Source organism: Chiloscyllium plagiosum, unplaced genomic scaffold (assembly GCF_037043375.1).
Source record: "Chiloscyllium plagiosum isolate Xiang-an unplaced genomic scaffold, Cpla_swu_hap1 HiC_scaffold_30, whole genome shotgun sequence".
NCBI classification, from domain to species: domain Eukaryota; kingdom Metazoa; phylum Chordata; class Chondrichthyes; order Orectolobiformes; family Hemiscylliidae; genus Chiloscyllium; species Chiloscyllium plagiosum.
Window position 1 is genome coordinate 23,901,339 of NW_028270168.1, and position 10,529 is coordinate 23,911,867.

General features: G+C 42.6%; 1 protein-coding gene across 4 annotated transcripts in view; it reads right to left on the reverse strand.

Moving 5' to 3' along the window:
• Positions 1–8,871, reverse strand: part of hivep3b (HIVEP zinc finger 3b) — a 399,719-nt gene extending 390,848 nt beyond the window's left edge. For all 4 annotated transcript variants that reach the window (XM_087976806.1, XM_043717599.2, XM_087976805.1 and 1 more), the window contains exon 1: positions 8,552–8,871. The gene's annotated coding sequence lies outside the window, so the exon portion shown is untranslated. The remainder of the gene's footprint in view (positions 1–8,551) is intronic.
• Positions 8,872–10,529: the final 1,658 nt, after the last annotated feature.

Genomic DNA, 10,529 nt, shown 5'->3' on the forward strand with positions numbered 1-10,529 from the left:
GATATGTTACCAAAATACTATCACATTCCTGTAGAACCATATGTCCCAGCACAGAGACAACAGTCATCGAATTATCAAATCATACAGCACAGAAGGAGCCCAAATGGCCCAACAGACCTGTGTTGCATCATTGCAAAAGACATCCAAGTTAACCGATTCCCTTTCTTTTTCTCCATAGCCCCACATTTGTTTGCTCAACATTTATTCAATTTCCTTTTGCAAGTTATCACTAAATCTGCTTCCACCACCCTTTCAAGCAGAGCATAATCTATCTCTTACCTTGAATCTTTGCCTTTTGGTTGCCAACCTCTCAAACACCAGAAAGAGTTCCTCCTAACCTCATATATAATTTTGAACATGTCTCTCAAGTCTTCCCTTCAACTTCTCTGTTCTAAGGAGACCAGTTCTCCTGTCTCTCCAGATACCTAAAGTCCTTCATTTCTGATAATGATCAGAATTGGACAAGAAAGGGAGCAAGACAAAGAAAACTGTAACAAGTAACACATAATGTAATTGTTGTGCACGCCTGCCATCTTTAAAATTGCTGATCTTACTATGCCATTTGTTGGGAACTATATTACCTTTTTTTTTGAAAATATTTTTGGATTGAATAAATGAGTCAAGGAATCCGATGAAACTTCAAACTGCAAATTCACAGTGGCAAAATGGTTCAAACCAACAGACATAGATTTTGTATTTATCATATATATAGCATATTTAATAAATGTGTTGTGTTTGAACATATCAGCGGTTTATTGTCACAAGACTTTAGGGTACTACATAGCTGCTGCCTACTACCTCCTTCATCAGTACATCTCTACTTGGTACAGTGCATGTACCAAGATAATTAGAGGTCCAACCAACATCACACATGCTCTGACAGCAACGCAGCAGGGTTTTTCAGCAAGGTGTCACTCTGACAATGGCCAGGTTAGTCCAGTAGCTGCCAGTTCTATAAGGATTCGGAGACCATGAGTCCTTCTGAGCTGCACCATATTTGGACGAACCACGACAATTCCATGACTTCTGCAATGACATGGTCTCAAATCAGTGTCACGACTGGATAGAGCCTGAGTGTGTGTCAAGCCAGATCAGTGTTAGGCACAATTGTGATTCCTCACACAGTTAGAAATCCAGATGATACATGCTATCCCGGCTTCCACCTGAAGAACAGCTTCACAGACACAGTACCAGAAGTGACCTGATGTCCAAGGAAAATGTATTCCAACATGAATCAATGCCTTTGGAAAAATGACACAGCAAGGAATATTCAGCATCATCTCTTCAACCGTAATTAATTACTGAAAGACTGGAATATTGACATATTATGCAATACTGAATAAGCACATATACTGTATCCAGATCATAGAGTAAAAAATGAACTTATGCGATACTTATACATCATAGAGAATCAATATATTCTGCACAAACATATCCCAGTGTATCATGCTGACATTTACTATACCAACATGTCACAGGATATAATAGCATGCATAGAACCTGCGTATTGCAGATACTGTCCGTATGTATTCTGCATCCATATCTCAGACCATTATCTTAGCTTGCACTGCTCAAAATATGTGAGGAGAAAATATAAGGGCATGTGCCCGAAACGTCGAATCTTCTGTTCCCTAGATGCTGCCTGACCTGCTGTGCTGTTCCAGCAATAAAGTTTCAGCTGCTCAAAATATGTAACAATGGAGTTCTGCTCCCTACATAGACAAATATATCACAGGGCACTAAAGTAATAAATAATGCACCAACAGGTTACCTTGTGACACTCAGTTGGGTACTGAACCAAAATATTTGAATTGCAAATTTTGGGGTAGCAACGACTGTAGATGTTTTCTGATCAACCTGTTCAGGGACATTATTACACACCTTTGGGCGGCAAGGTGGCTCAGTGGTTAACACTGCTGCCTCACAACGCCAGGGACCCAGGTTCAATTCCTGCCTCGGGTAACTGTCTGTGTGGAGTTTGCACATTCTCCCCGTGCCTGCGTGGGTTTCCTCCCACAGTCCAAAGATGTGCAGGTTAGGTAAATTGGCCATGCTAAATTGCCCATAGTTTTAGGTGTAGGGGAATGGGTCTGGGTGGGTTGCTCTTCAGAGGATCGGTGAGGACTTGTTGGGCCGAAGGGCCTGTTTCCACACTGTAGGGAATCTAATCTAAACCTTCGGAACAGATGGGAATTGAACCTGGATCTCCTGGTTTAGAGGGAAGAAATGGCTGCATGGAGCTCTGACCAAGTGCTAAGAGCTGACAGCCACCTTGAAATCCTTACAATAAATTAACTATTGATCTGGACTAGCTGGTCACACTTTAAATTCTGATTCCCATTCCAAAAGTTCCAGTGGAAAGGGAAATGTTCTTTATTTGAAAACCTTACATTCAAAATCACCTCCTTGACTCTCACAGCTCTCCATTTTCTGCTATCCACATCCATTCTCATTGCATGCCCACCGTCTTCGTCCCTCACCCCTACCACCACCTCCACTATCATTCCCTACCTGACTAGCTGGGTGACAGGGATTTTCAAGCCTCAAAATGGGATCACAGAGTGAAAAGCTTTGGGAACCACCATCACAGGGTTATGTACAATGTCAAAGTATTGCAGATACTCTCTTCATTACACTAACTTTACTGTATGCACACTTCCTCAACAATACGTTCAACACATAGTATGCAGAAATTCACAGTGTACAGAAATGATACATCAAACCTCACCAACCCAACATAATTATCTCATACCAACTTTTACAAAGCTCTCAAAATACATAGCACACAATTAAGACGATACCTTTAATATATGTAGTTGAAGATAATTACAGTGAGCCAGCGGAATAACGTGGGTGAGATAAAGCAAACAAGACCTTCATAAGCAAATAAATAATAAACTATTTCCTATAAAACAGCACATCTGCCAACCCTGCACAAAACAGATTTCATAAACATACACTGAATAACTGAAAAAATTGAAAAAAAGTTATCATTCAGACATTTGTACTGTTTTAGAGAAAAGAAAACTTTTAAAAAATTGAAAATTATTCTGTCACAAGTATTGAGTCATATCATCTGTCACAGTTAGGTTTGAAAAAGAAAATAATTATTAATGATGATTGGAAATGGAATTCAACATGCAACCAAACATTTCTGGGAACTAAAACATTAATCAGCCGTGCAATAGTTGGTTTCACTCTTAAATTATGTTTCCTTTTGAAAGCCTGAGTTGATGAACCTGTATCCCTGCCAGGTATAACACAATACCTCAAGGTGAATAGCAAATGGGGATGAAGGATCCTTAGAATCTCTACAATGTAGAAAGAGGCCATTCGGCCCAGCAAGTCCACACCAACACTCAGACCCATCTCTATTTCTGTAATCCTGCATTTCCCTTGGCTAACACACCTAATCTACACAACCCTGGACACTTCGTAATTTAGTATGGCCAATCCACCTAATTTGCACATCTTTAGGCTGTGGAAGGAAACCGGAGCACCTGATGGAAACCCATGCAAATACAAGGTGAACATGCGAACTGCACACCATCAGTTGCAAGAGGGTGGAGTTCAACCGGGCCCCTGGTGCTGTGAAGCAGCAATGCTAACCACTGAGCCATCATGCTGACCTAAGGGTGCTGATGAGACCCTAACAGAGCAAAGAGCTTCGAGATATATGGAATTGGTTGATTTGAATTAAGTAGTGTCTTTTGTTTTCCTTACTTCTCCTTTTTCCTGAAATACAATTGTTGATTCTTGGCATGATACATCTCTAAGGAAAATAATGCCCCCCCTTATTCCTCATCCAAGCACTCTATCACTCTTCAGTGCTCATTGGAAGACTGCTCAGTCACGAACAGCCTAGCGTGATCCTGTCCTCAGTCTTAAGTTGTCAACCCTCCAAGAATTGAAGGCTAATTTTCAGAATACTGAAGCAGAAAAGGTAGCTGGGGAATTTAAATTCCTTTAACTAATAGAAACTGGAACAAAAGGCCATTAACAATAATGGCAATATTTAATTACCAGATTGCCATAAAAACCCAGCATATTGACCATTCCACTTTAAGGAAGGAATTCTGCCATTCTTATCCAGTCTGGAGTACCTGTGACTCCAGACCCACAGCAATGCATTTGTCTCTTAAATGCTCTGTAAACATCTGGCTTGTCACTCAGCTGTCAAGTGGTGGCTCACCAACACCTCTTCAAGGACAATGAGGGATAGGGAATATATGTTGCCGATGCTAGCAATGGCCCATATTCCATGAATTATCAAAGGAAAAGCATAGGGACACTAAAAAATCATTACCTTTGAATACTTTTATTTAATAATGTCTACATATCCTGAAGGTAGTGAGTAATGGGGCCATGTTGACAAACACACAAGAAACATCCAATCAGTTCTCAAACTGTTATGGGAAGGTTGCACAGTGTGAGCGTGGCTTTGATGGATGGCCAACGGTCAGAGTATGAGGATGGGTCAGCTGGAGGTCAGTGGTATAACCTCCAGGAATAAACACCACTCAGGATGGTAATCCAAACCTCACTAATGCCCATAAATATTTAGGTTTGGTTGACAGGAGCTTGAATACTTGTCAATTTATACCCCACCAACCACACCTACACAGGCATGACTTCATAGGATTATTTTGGCAAAACCATTGATTTTAACCAATTATCACAATCTGGAAATCCACCTTTGTCCTAGCTGATCTTTTTTGGTTAGTTTTGTTTGCTGCTTACCAATTTTATTGTTCATTTGTGGGCCTAACGGGGGACATGCAGAGCGTTAATAAATGCTAGGATTCTTCACATATAAGGGAGGTGACAGCCTAATGGTATTATCACTGAGCTGTTAACCTCGAGATCCTGGTAATATTCTGGGGACCTATGTTTGAATCCTGCCATGGCAGATGGTGGAATTTGAATTCAACAAAAATCGATAATTAAGAGTCTAATGATGACAATGAATCCATTTCTGATTGTCAGAAAAAAACTCATTTGGTTCACTAATGCCCTTAAGGGAAAGAAACTGCCATCCTTACCTCGTCTGGCCTACATGTGACTGCAGAGTCACAGTAATGTGGCTGACTCTTAACTTCCCTTTGAATTAGGGACTGGCAATAATTGTTGGCTTAGTCAGCAACACCCTCACATAATGCATAAAATACTGTATAAGCTAGCTACAGTAAGATGTACCCTTCCTTGAAAAGTTCTCTCTCTAATATTGCATGAAGAATTAAATTAATGTTTTAAAAGAGTGTTACTGGACAACCATCTATACCAGAATATAAAATCAAGCTGTGAGAAAAAGAATGCTCTTAATATTATTGAGCATTGACTGTATGGAATCATTTTTTTTTCACAAAATTTCTGATCTGAAGTTGAAGGGCTTAGCAGAGCAGTGTCATTGTGAGGGATAGCTACACAGTAAGGATTAAGGATCACTTCAGACTCCCAGAGGTTTGTCGCTAGCTATTCATTCATTTGGTGTGACACAAAACATTCCACATGTAACAGTTCTGAAGAAGGGTCACTGGACTTGAAACATTAACTCTGCTTTCTCATCTCAGGTGCTGCTAGACCTGCTGAGTTTATCCAGCAATTTTGTTTTTGTCCAATTTTCTGCTTTGCATTAAAATAGGCAGAAAATCAGTTGAGTTCTTTAAGAAGCAACTGAACTAACATTCCTAAATGGATTTCACACTGGCAATCCCAGGATAAGGTGCACAGGAGCAGAAGTCAGTCATTCTACCCCTATCCTGGGTTCTGCCATTCAATCAGATCATGTCTAATCTGTATCTCAACTCCATTTACTTGCCTTGCTTCCACAACTCCATTTGTCAGCCTTGGACCCACAACTCCCAATGTCCATGCTTCACAAAAATAGATCATCACAGTTTTGAACTGAAAAAAATATGTATCACCATGCTCCATATATGATGAAAATTCAACACCTGTGCATATCTCAAAAAGTCAAATAGGCACTTGCTCCTGGGGGAATGTGCCTTTGTGGGGACACAGTGAGTGAAGCATCAGGTTTCCATGTCTCCCATTCTGACAATGAAAGGTACACCAACACTTCACTATCAAAGCTTGCACTACAAAGGCATTGTCAGTTAGATATCTAGTTGGACCCAATAAAAGGTCAATGTTTTGAAAACTGTGTGAGAGGTAATTTGATGTAAGACTTTGCATTTATTTTTTAAAAGACAGGAGACAAGAACTGAGTTACCATACTCAACAGAGCAGAACTGTTATTAAATCTTAATTGAAACCCTGGAGAAATCCAGTTGTAATTCACTTTAACATTGCCAGCCCTAATACATGGCCTCTGTCAGAAAATATTTCTGCTACATGGAGTCAAAAGTCAAGAAAGGTGTCACACACCAGATGATGGTTCCGAGTTACTTTGTGATTCAAGAAATGCTGTTATACTGTGCCTTTACTTCATACAGTTAAACCAACTCACAAAAATTACAATATAGAGATGGCCCCGATTACTCTGCACATAAATCTTAGCCGGAGTAAGCTCACGAACTAGTTTCCTTCGGTTAAGGGGCTCAGAGTGAAATCTTCCAGATATGTTTGATTCTGAAATTTCCCTGCTCTGATTTGGATGTTTGCCTCTTCCCAGGTGAAGCACATTGTTTTGGGTGGAGTGTAGTAAGTGGAGTTGAAAGGAGAGGATATAAGTATTGTGGCACAAGCTGGATAGTCTTTTTCTGATTGTCATCATTCGTCTGCCTAGACGTCAGCCAGAACATCCCAGGTCTGATTCTTTAGCTCAGATGGCAATGTGGGCAAAAACTGAGCTCAGCACTCTTGTCAGGAACGGAGTCAGAACAGTACAACCAACATGTGTTCCACTCTCCTGTTGGCTTTCCGACCAGGCAATGCATGGACCTCAGGCGAGGCTATAACAGGTCAAGTTGCTCACCTCCACCTTTCCTCCCACTCCCCTCTCATTGACATTGGCCACTGGCTCACACAGGAGTGATTTAAATTAATGCAGGCTTTGCCCTCTGTTCCACTGCTTCACCTCACCAATATGCAGGCAGAGGGGAGCAGAACAAAATCAAAACTTCTCCCTAATGATTTCCAACATTACCAGCCCTGTGGATCATCTGAGTTCAAGTCAGTGACTTTAAGCTGACAAAGAATAATACTGATTTCAAAGAATGGAGATGGGCCCTTAAATGCATCCATACTGCTTGTCACAAATAGTACTGGTCATCACGAGTTCTGGATTGTTACCTCTCAATACAAAAGAGCTCCTCCTGAGTTTCCTACTGGATTTATTAGTGATTATGTTATCTTTACGGCATCCAGTTTTGATCTCCCGAGAACCAAAATTAGTTTCTCTACGTCAATCTTATGGAAACCCACAATAATTGTTAAACACCCCTAACAGCTTTGCCCTCTGACAGACTGCCTGCTGTCAACTCGTACTCCGACCACTCATGCTGCACAAAGACTGTATCCTCATAGATGCTTTGGAACCCAAGAGTCTGTTTGCCCCGCATCGCAGAAGCTAAAGCACCTCAAATAACTAAATAGTGATTCTTTTTTGTATGATCCTATTTCATTTCTGGTCTTTTTAAAAATTGAATATTTTATTTTGCACAGAAATACACTTGCATAAAATTCCCAAAGATCTTTGGGGTTTACTATTATTTTCATTCTTAAAATAAGGCTGCAGACCTGTGCAATGATGTCACCATCCTCCTATTAAATTAATGATTAATGGCCAATACTGTGCAACGAGTGATGTGTTGCTATGGCACCGGCACTACAGCCTGGTACCTGAAGGGTTACGATGAAGCAGCTTTTTCTCTTCCCCCCTCAACAACCCCAGCCCTTCACCCCTGTCTTCAGCCACTGCTCCTAGGTTCACTCAAGGCCTCTAGAAGCGTCTTTAAGGTACTCGAGTGAGCTCAGCAACTCAGTAGCTTGCACTCCACTGCCGTGAGGAGGCAACATGAAACCCCCAAAGGCACCAACTGACAGCAAGAGAAAAAAAATACTCGCGTCTCTCCCCATTGCCAGTCCTGACTAAATGCGGGTCGCAATACACCCTGACTGTGGCTTCCAGACCGATCCCTCTCCTTGTCCCCTCCCTACCTCTCCAGCACTCTGCTGCAATATCTTCCTAGCTGCACAGCCTTGCAATATCTCCCGCAGGCACCTGCTTTCAGAGAGAAAGCAGCAGCGCACTGTAAAAGGGTATTTGATTTCATTCTCTCTCTGAGAACTAAACGGGGGGGGGGGGGGGGGGAAGAGGCTTATAATAATTCACTGCCAGCCAACGCAGTAGGCAAGAATTAAATCGTTATTCCAAAATGGGAGATGCGACAGCACAAAATATACAACATTCAAGCTTTTCACCATAGAATAAAAATGAATTGGGAGGAGAAATAAATGAAACGCTGGCGAGCCACCGGGAGCCACAGCATCATTAGGCACAGAAATATCCACCTACTCATTGCAAACACACATGCACAAGCAGAAATGCACACACACACACACAGGCCATGTGTCCCTCTGCTCTCACCTGGATAACGGTGTCCTCTGCTTCTCCCAGAGGTAAAGTCATTCAGCACCCCCTCATCCCGGCACCCACTGGAAACAAGCCCCATCTGTCTGGCCCTGTCAGGGAAACCATCGCAATAGGACCAGTGCTTCTCTCTCTGGCTATCAAGCAGCAAATTATCATATTTCATGTGTCGTCGCTCCGGCGCTGCTATGAGCTTATTGGCTGGCGCCTGGAGCAGGAAATGTCAATGGTAATACAACATCGGTGCTGGCTGCTTCACAATGCAGCCGCGACAGACTGGGCTCATTGCTGAAGGAGCTCAGCTCCTGACCCCGTCTCCTCTCTCTCTCTCACACACACACATACACACACAGACTGCCGGCACACAGGCTTGTACGAGAGGAGGCGTGTTTCCTGTTCCCTTTTCGTGAAAAAAAAGTAAGAAATAGAGGGAGGACGTCACTCGGTGTGGACTCCACAAGGGTGTCAGCAGATATGTGTCAAAGTTCAGCTCTTTTTTTAAATAAGCTGTGTGTGTGTGTGTGAGGAGACAGAAGTTACGATGGGGTGACAGAATGGCGTATTACCACCAGTCAATTGTCAGCAATTCAAAGCTTATCCCAGGAAAAGTGGCCAAGCAGAGTGCAGGGAGGCAGGTACACAAGCACACTGCCTGCAACATGCAATCACGTACAAACATTCCGTCCTGTTTATTTTCTGAACGGCGCTGGGAATAACAGTATTGCTTGGGTGTCAGGCGAATTCCAACCGAGAAAGAAAGAGTTATTTTGCATTTAACCCTTCCGAGGCCAACTTAAAATGTGTTCTTCCTTCATCCTTTCTCAGGTTTGCCGTGACTTTGACAAGACTGCATGTTGGAAAGCAGTCACGCTTCCCCCGCAGGTAATTGTCTGGCAAAACACTTTGAAAACCTGAGAGTTCACATTAGCGGGTCTGGAAGACACTGCATTCTGCAGGTTCAGAGTCAATTGTAGGTTACAGATATTCTAGAATATCCTGAAGTCTCCAGGAACCGAAAAGATTCAGCTCCAGGACCTCACTGGGGTCAACAGTGGAAGAAGGCAGCACTGACCCAGTGGAACCAGAAAAGCAAAGCCTCTGAGGGAACTTAGTTCCTATACTGGCACCATCTGGTTGGATCAAACAGGTATAAAAAGGAACACAACAAAAACTGGTTACTCGGTGAGGAGGTGTTCTGTAAATAAATGCTTATAAAAATGCATTAAAAAAACACTCGGTAGAGAAATATTGCAGAGGCATTCAGAAATATAGTCAGTTCTGAACGAGTCGTACTCACTTGAAACTTTAACTAACCCTGTTTCCTTCTACAGATGTATTTGCAGAACTTTCAGTTTATACTCCAGGTTGCCAGCATTTTGTTTCCATTGAACAATTTTGTTTTGCTACACTTTTTGGAGTAAACTGTCAGTACTTTGACCATAGCTACTGAGCATAAGAAAATATGGGAAAATACTGACATATCACATGGGACTGAGACCTGATGGAAGGGGACACCATGGAAGTTCTGTTGTACCAACCTCATTATATATATAGGAGAAAGTGAGAACTGCAGATGCTGGAGGTCAGAGCTGAAAATGTGTTGCTGGAAAAGCGCAGCAGGTCAGGCAGCATCCAAGGAGCAGGAGAGTCGACGTTACAGGCATAAGCCCTTCTTCAGGAATGAGGAAAATGTGCCAAGCAGGTTAAGATAAAAGGTAGGGAGGAGGGACTTGGGGGAGGGGCGTTGGGAGTGCGATAGGTGGAAGGAGGTTAAGGTGAGGGTGATAGGCTGGAGAGGGGGTGGGGGCGGAGAGGTCGGGAAGAAGATTGCAGGTCAAAAAGGCAGTGCTGAGTCTGAGGGTTGGGACTGAGAAAAGGTGGAGGGAGGGGAAATGAGGAAGCTGGAGAAATCAGCATTCATCCCTTGTGGTTGAAGGCTTCCTAGGCGGAAGGTGAGGCGCTCTTCCTCCAGGTG